This window comes from Odontomachus brunneus, unplaced genomic scaffold (genome assembly GCF_010583005.1).
Source record: "Odontomachus brunneus isolate Ranch 3 - 2012 unplaced genomic scaffold, Obru_v1 Obru_scaffold_066, whole genome shotgun sequence".
NCBI classification, from domain to species: domain Eukaryota; kingdom Metazoa; phylum Arthropoda; class Insecta; order Hymenoptera; family Formicidae; genus Odontomachus; species Odontomachus brunneus.
In genome coordinates this window covers 236,933-245,341 of record NW_022639516.1, presented here as the reverse complement: position 1 = coordinate 245,341, position 8,409 = coordinate 236,933, and the positions used below count along the sequence as shown (strand labels likewise).

The following is an 8,409-nucleotide window of genomic DNA, read 5'->3' as shown; positions in this document are numbered from 1 at the left end:
CTATCACAAAAATTCTGTAAAAGTTATTTACATAGCGAGACTAATATTTTATTCAGTGCTGCTGCCTTCAGTATTTATTGCATGACGGTCAAATCGTTTAGATTTAATGATATAATCATAATATAACATTAAAAACAATAATAATTTGAGAAATTGTATGAAAAATTATGAAAACAATTTTTACCAAGGATAGCATATGTACGCCTTTAAATGGCCATTTAACCATTGTACTATTCTATACTTATACTCGTTATTTTTCTATTATTGTTGCTTTTTTATAAAAAATTTGTAATACAATTTTAAAAAGTAAAAATTGTTTTTTATTGTGTATATGTGTACAATTATTGCACAATATAATTATCTTGACTCGCGCAATCTACTCTCAGTCTGTCGACAGGCTCTGCGCGCAGTCTGTCACCAATCTGTCGTCAAAACAGATTCTGCGTACAATCTGTTGCCATTTTGTCTACAGACACTGTTGACAGACTCTGCGTAAAAACTGCTCGCACAGGTTTGGCTATTTGGGATATTGCAAAATTACTGTGATATTACTGTAATATTACGTGTATGTGGAACGTATCTACGTCCGAGTTACTGGTGTGTCCGGCATCTGCGAATCCACGAATTTCCAGGGGATCGGATAGCTGAGTATCCACAGCTTGGATTAATCGGCTGCGTATTGTTACGTGTGCCTCAGGCACACAGTAATATAAGAATTTGGAAAGAACAATAATGATAACTTTCAAATCTAACTCGACACGTGGTTGAACTCTTTATTAGTTCTATGACTATACAGAAAGAGAGAGTTACCGCTTGAGGACTGCTCTAAGTCGTTGCAGTACGAGGGCTGGGTTAAGACTGAACTAAAGAATCGGAGACTCTCCACACGGGATATCAGTTACGTGAATCATAAGACTTTTAGATACCAATTAGGAAGATGTCGGGTAAGTATTTAATAGGAAAGATATTGTGTATTGTAGGGAATCGGATTTTTTTTTTTTAAATTATTTACCCAGCAAACACAGAACATAACTGTGATATAACACAGGAGTAACATGTAATATAACTGCTATTATACATTATTAATATTGAGGTTACTTAATTTCCTTTATAACTGCGATATAACTATGTTATAAAACTGTTATGTTATTATGTTATTTACTGATTAAGTTACATAAACAATATAATAGCAACATAACTTTAATATAACATGTTATATTAGAAGTCTAATGTTTGCATTATATTTCAGTTGTGCAATATTTTTATACACAAATGTGAAATTATATTTTAAGTGTTTCTCGTATATAAAATGTGATATTTTAATATATGCAAGGATTACGATATTGTAAAACTAAAGTTCTTACAAAGAGTCTAATCATAACCTTACTCTGTCAAAGTATTGTGAGAGAGAAAAAAGGAATATATAAAATATTCTCTCTCTTTTGCGAGCACGTCATAGGTTAAAATTTGATTACTGATACAATATTGCATCAATATTATTCATATTGTGATTGTCGTGTCAAACATTTACCAATAAATGTCATAACATTTTTTGAACAATATAAGAGTATATTGTAAATATCACCTATCAAGATATCATTACGGCGCATCGGCATCACCAGTTCCCGGACGATTATTTGAAGTTAAGCATTGAACAACATGATCTAAAAATGGATGACCGCCTGACATAGGATCGAAACCACGCGAGTTTTACGAATAATTGAAATAATACGGAATATAAAATGTCAGTTTTTTTTTATTATTTAAACAAAATAATCATACATTATTACTTATCTGAACTATACTAATGAATAAATCGTTGTAATTCAACAAAAAAATATATGTGTTAATTCGCTAACAAATAACATATAACTCTTATATAACTTTTTAGTTTTATAACATGTTACTTTTAAGTTTGAGTAGGAAATTACAACGAACGTCTATATAACCTACTACATACATGTTATATTGCATGTTACATTCCGTTTTATTACGGCAATATAACTGTTATATATCTGTGTTTGGTGGGTAGATAGTGAAGGAATTTGTCAGAAATGAATTAAGGTTTACAAAAGCGCTCAGAAGTGAGTTACAGCACGTAACAGGGGCTCGATTTTTTAACTAGTTGCGTATACGTAAATTTTACTGTGCAGGTTTAATCATACCATAAAATATCGCAGTAAAACTTACGTATATGCAACTAGTTAGAGAATCCAGTCCCAGTATCCACAGCTCGAGATTACGGGAATGTGTATCCACAAACCCGTCGGAATCGGAGAGTCAGAAAACTGCGAATCCATAGTGAAAGCTTAGTTACAAAATTCATAAAAAAAGAGGGGACAATGTTGGTAACATTTAAAAGTCTTTAGGATCCATAAATTCATTTCTGAAGGTTGCACTACCCAAATAGAAATGTGTGATGATGTTTCATCATAATATGACTTCATACTACCCAGATAACATGCATGTCTAAAAGATGTCGAAAAGATATCTAAAAGATATCTTATGCAATTTATTATTTTGTTGCATAAGACGTCTCTTAGACATCTTTTCGACATCTTTTAGACATGCATGTTATCTGGGTATGACTCCAATTTGATACTTTTTTAAAGGTCATTACGTGATCTCATGACATGAGTACCAGATGCATACAAATGATGTACAAATTATGTTGCAAATTCTTGATATGATGTTGATTATTATTATTAAATAAGGTATTTTTGTGACATCATAACATGTCTACATTCTGAGGCGCATATGAGTCCGCATCGATGTCTATTCTTGTCCTCATGTCTGAAGATACATGAATACAATATGAGCTCAGAATGAACACATTTTTCTATCTGGGTGTTGCATGTTAGGAGTGAGTACAGAGGTGCAAAAGTTTCCTTGTGCCGCGTGGTTAGCTGCGTGCCGCTGTCATTAAGTGAATAACAGTTCGTCCGAGTGTTAGATTAAGAGGTTAATACACTGTGTTACATTATTGATATCTCTTTTATATCTGTTGCGAAATATCCGCCGTGTGATATTTTCGAGCAAAATTTATGAAGAAAACGAAAGGAAAATATCAAATATAAATATCGTTTACACAAATATATAAACAATAAAGGAGATGCTGATTTGAAGATGCTGTGTGCCGTTTTTACCTTTTTCAGTTAAAAAGAAAGAACTAGAAGAAATTAACAAGATACAGATAATTAACGAGATACAGAGAGAGAATAGAGCACAAAGATATATGGAGATAGGAGACGGTGGAATTAAAAGGATTGATAAAGGGAAAAAGTGAGTGCCAAATATTAAAAACGATGAATTTCGAAATTCTTCTATTAACCTCTTTGAGCCTCCGCACAAAAACATCCATAACATGTTAAGTTTACGGATTTCTTTGTGCGTTGACTTAAATTTAAGTTTACGTATAGGTATGGCCATTTAGTATTGTCAATACTTAACGTAACGTAACATGTTATGGATGTGCTTGTGCGTTGGCTCTTAACCCAGTAGGCAATCTGTGCGCAGACTGACGTCAGATTGGCAACAGGATCTATCGAATTCAAGTAGGATCTGTTGACAGATCCACAGTCATCTGCGTCCCTAATCTGCCGTCAGACTGCTGACAGGGTTTGCTAACAGACTCTGACATCAGATTGGTAGCAGATTGGACGCAGAGCCTGCCGACAAACTCTGACGATAGATTGAGCGCAGATTGCGTACAGATCCTGTCGTTTCGTAGGTTCTTCAGTTAAATTTTTGGTAAAAAATTTTCTCAAAATTTTTTATAATTACTCATAGAATGAGCGCTTCCTCATAAATACTCATAAATATTCGTAAAATACAATTAAAAAAAAGTTTTTCTATATTATTTTTTCATAATTTTTAAGATTTTCTCTGGTGAGATTCGAACTTGAACCGAAGACATCTTTTGGATAATCGTCCGTCGCCTTAGACATTACGCTAATTCCTCACTTAATAAAAAGTGCTTGCCCACTTAAAGTTTAAGGAAGAAAAATCTTAGAGTTTGTTCGCGCCTTTTAAACCGCAAAATATAGACGAAACCGTTTAGCGTATAAATAATGTAAGAGAGATCAGCACGATAATTCGAAATTAATTTTCTACCAAGGACTGTAGAAAATTACTGCAATAAAACAGTAGATCATGACATTTTTTCATCATGCTAATAAAATACTGTGCTTTTACATGTGCGAATTAATTTGGTCGATGGTCCAGTTCAGATTGTATTAAATTTTAACAAAATCGAAACATTATATATTTTCAAATTAACTATCACAAAAATTCTGTAAAAGTTATTTACATAGCGAGACTAATATTTTATTCAGTGCTGCTGCCTTCAGTATTTATTGCATGACGGTCAAATCGTTTAGATTTAATGACATAATAACATTTAAAAAAATAATAATTTGAGATATTGTATGAAAAATTATGAGAACAATTTTTACCAAGGATGGCATATGTACGCCTTTAAATGGCCATTTAACTGTTGTACTATTCTATACTTGTACTCGTTATTTTTGTATTGTTGTTGCTTTTTTATAAGAAATGTGTAATACAATTTTAAGAAGTAAAAATTGTTTTTTATTGTGTATAAAAAGTAAAAATTGTTTTTTATTGTGTATATGTATACAATTATTGCACAATATAATTATCTTGACTCCTCTCGGAGTTTTACATGGTGTGTGAAACTGCCCTATTTAATAGCATACATATGGCCTTTGATAAAAGTAAATAGCTTATCTAGAAAACAGAATCTGCGCGCAATCTACCCTCAGTCTGTCGATAGAGTCTGTCGATAGGCTCTGCGCGCAGTCTATCAGCATTCTGTCGTCAGAACAGATTCTGTGTGCAATCTATTGCCAGACAGTTCTGAGTTCTGTCTATAGACACTGTTAACAGACTCTGCTCAAAATCTGCTCGCGCAGGTTTGGCTATCTGGGAACCTAACATTCGGACGAACTGTCGCTCACTTAATGACAGCGACACGCAGTTGACTACGCAGCACAAGGAAACTTTTGCACCTCTATACACACTTCTAACGTGCAACAGTGATATATTAACCTTCAGAAATGAATTTATGGATCTTAAAGACTTTTAAATGTTGCCAACATTATCTCCTCTTTTTTTATGGATTTTGCCCGGTAACCGAAAGCTTTCTTGGGGAACTCTAGCGACTCATGTCTTGGTTTTTCGAGAAGATTCTTTTTTGTTCACTGTTATCTTGGTTTATACAGGGTGTCCCGGATTACCTTCACAATCTCTCGTGAGGACGTAGAGCAAATTGAGATGAACACAAAAGTCCCATTCCGTTTTGCGATATTTGTAATAATAGTCGAAATATTAATTAAAGAAGATTGGTGAATAATCACGCGCAATATGGTAGATGAGCTGCAGTGGCGCCGTCTGCCGTCGTATACTTATATATTAAGTCAAACTAAATAAAAAAGTTTTCTACCATTTTGCAAATGACCACATAGATTTTTAGATATTAATTATAGAAAATTTGTATATTATGGTACACAATCATGTAACAATTTTCTTTAATTAATATCTAAAAATCTATGTGGTCATTTGCAAAATGGTAGAAGACTTTTTTGTTCAGTTTGACTTAATGTATAAGTATACTGCGACAGACTGCCACTGCAGCTCATCTACTACATCGCGCGTGATCATTCACCAATCTTTTTTAATTAATATCTCGACTATTATTGCGAATATCGCAAAACGGCATGGGACTTTTGTGTTCATCTCAATCCGCTCTACGTCGTCACGAGAGATTGTGAAGGTGATCCGGAACACCCTGTATATTTTCGACAATTCGGGTGTTCGTACGGCTTCATTAGCTGTTAATTCGCCTTCAGTGGAGGTCGGCAAGAAATAACATGTTACTTGTAACGTTACTGTTACTTTTTTCGGTAACGATTATTTTTTTTGTAACAGTAGCAATAACAAATTCAACCGTTACTTTTGTTGTTATTTTAATTATCTCTATTTAATAGATGATGCGCTAGTCACGCGTTGTTAACGTGTATTTGCTATTCTTCATCACATAGAAATATCTTATTCGCTAGAAGACAGTATATAGTTTTATCTTATTCTTTATGTAAAAATGCTTGTTACTGCAAAATCGAATTTTGCAATCTAACTGTTAAAAATTTCTAATAAATTTAATAATAAGTATGCTTAATGTAGTTCTCTTTTGTAAGAAACCATGGAACAAGTAAGTGTGTGTGTATTATATTAAGCATACCTATTATTAAATTTATTAAACATTTTTAACCTAAATTACAACGTCATATAATAGTTATATTCTGTGTTTGCTAGAAAATAATTAAAAAATAGCTGCAAGATATCGGATGTTACGCAACCTTGTTACTAAATACTAATAAAATATAATTATTATTGTATTATTTATATCATGTCATTATTTTCATAATATAAAATTTGTTAAATTTTATCATTACGTCAAACCATAAACTGCATTTTAAGTTATACGGATTACTTTTACTCTGATCTTTACGTATTTTTTCACCATCCCGATGATATTGATTTATACAATTTTTTGTAACAAAACACTTATACTGCATTTTCAGTTAAACAATCCATCTTTCAAATTCAAAAATTTTAGATGATTTTCTCATCATATATAACTCAGTTTGATTGTTCATTTATACGAAAAATGAATTTTAATATCGTTGTATCAATCCTTTGATCTTTTACTTCTTATATTTAGAATAATTAGTAAATTGTCTCATTTTAAATTTAATGAAGTTTTATTGCATTCATTTCTCGATCTTGAACCATGAACTTCTTTTCAACACTCTGACATAATCCTGTTGAAATTCTGTGACCTAAAATGGATCATCAAATGTACATTTGCGACAGAGTAGATTTACCTTCCTGGTCTCTGACTTAATCCGCGGAACTGCGAATTCGTTTAGACCCTCGTGAGTGCAACTACTAAGAGACTGTTGCGTGCTTCCCAGACGTGACAATTAGATAAGTGACTGCGCTACTTTTTTCTCATATTTCTTTACACACCTTTTTTTCACATAAATTTTATATAAATAATATAATGTTACTAATCTACAAAAGAATTTCAAAATATTGCTAATAATAGTAATTCAAGTACGATTTGTCCACTTTCGTCTGATGTCAACTGACAAGCCAACACTGACGATAGGGTAAACTTGGATATTATTATATAGGCTGTAATTTCTCTAATAATTGCAAAACATTGCATTTATGTAATCAGTCACAAAGATAATCGATATTTATCGAAGTGTACGTGTATAATGTATTTTTCGAAATAGCAAGATTATGAATACTATACTATATATTTATTTTCGACTACCTATAAAATTTCTTATATGTCCACTAAAACTTGCTGTAACGTCGAGTAAATTATAGTTAAATTATCGCAATCAACGTTAGATACATAAAAAAAATATGTAGATTGTAACATGCAGTTTTTATTTCCGTTTTCACTTTGTGTTTATAAATACTATGGCCGTCTTTCACTCACATTTTAGATAAGATACCCCATTATTATTCTATGAATATTTATAAAACAATCATTTTTACATAAAGAATAAGATAAAACTATGTACTGTCTTCTAGCGAATAAGATATTTCTATCTGATAAAGAAAGTCATTATGTTTCAAAAATTACTTTTAATATTAAATTAAATCTTATGTGCAATATGTTTTGATTGCATTTAGAATTTAAGAATTTAGAATTTAAGTTTTGTAATAAAAGTTTTTATTTTATTTGTGTATTATATATTTTTTACAAATAATATACAGGGTGAGTCATTTTAATCGAACCAGGCAAATATTTCGAAAAATATGGAAGATACGGAAAAATATTTCAAACAAAAGTTGTATGGTTTGGAGGGGGATATAAGATGGTGCAATTGGCTTGACCCTGGATAGTCGTTTGAAAGTCACATGAAAGTCACCTTCAATTTCTTAAATAGAAACCTCCATTTTTCATTGCATATTCTTGTGGTTTACCTCGAGAGCTTTCCAAAACACTATAATAAAATATTTTTTCATTATCTTTCGAGTTAAAAGGCTTCAAATTTACAATATTGTTGTCATTAGCATTGGTACCCAATGTGTTCGATCGACGGTTGAAACCTTTTGAATGTTGTTCAGGGCCTTGACAACATTTGTCAAGATCAAGGCGATTGGAGGCCTAATATTTTCATTTCTTTAAATTTTACAGTAAAAACAAAAATAATAATTTAAAATCATGGGGTAACATGTGGAGTCCGATTGACTTTAAAGGATTATATGAAGGTCACAATGCTTCGTCGGGGCTACAAAAAAGCACACGGGTGAAATCCCATTAATAAATTTCTTTAATAATCACAGCATTGTGATCTTTATATGATT

The 8,409-nt window shown here is 31.9% G+C and overlaps 1 protein-coding gene across 1 annotated transcript in view; it reads left to right on the top strand.

The window, feature by feature from the left end:
- The first annotated feature begins 453 nt into the window (after window positions 1–453).
- Window positions 454–8,409, top strand: part of LOC116846575 (myosuppressin) — a 37,526-nt gene continuing 29,570 nt past the window's right edge. Inside the window, exon 1 of the mRNA XM_032820581.1 lies at window positions 454–944. The gene's annotated coding sequence lies outside the window, so the exon portion shown is untranslated. The remainder of the gene's footprint in view (window positions 945–8,409) is intronic.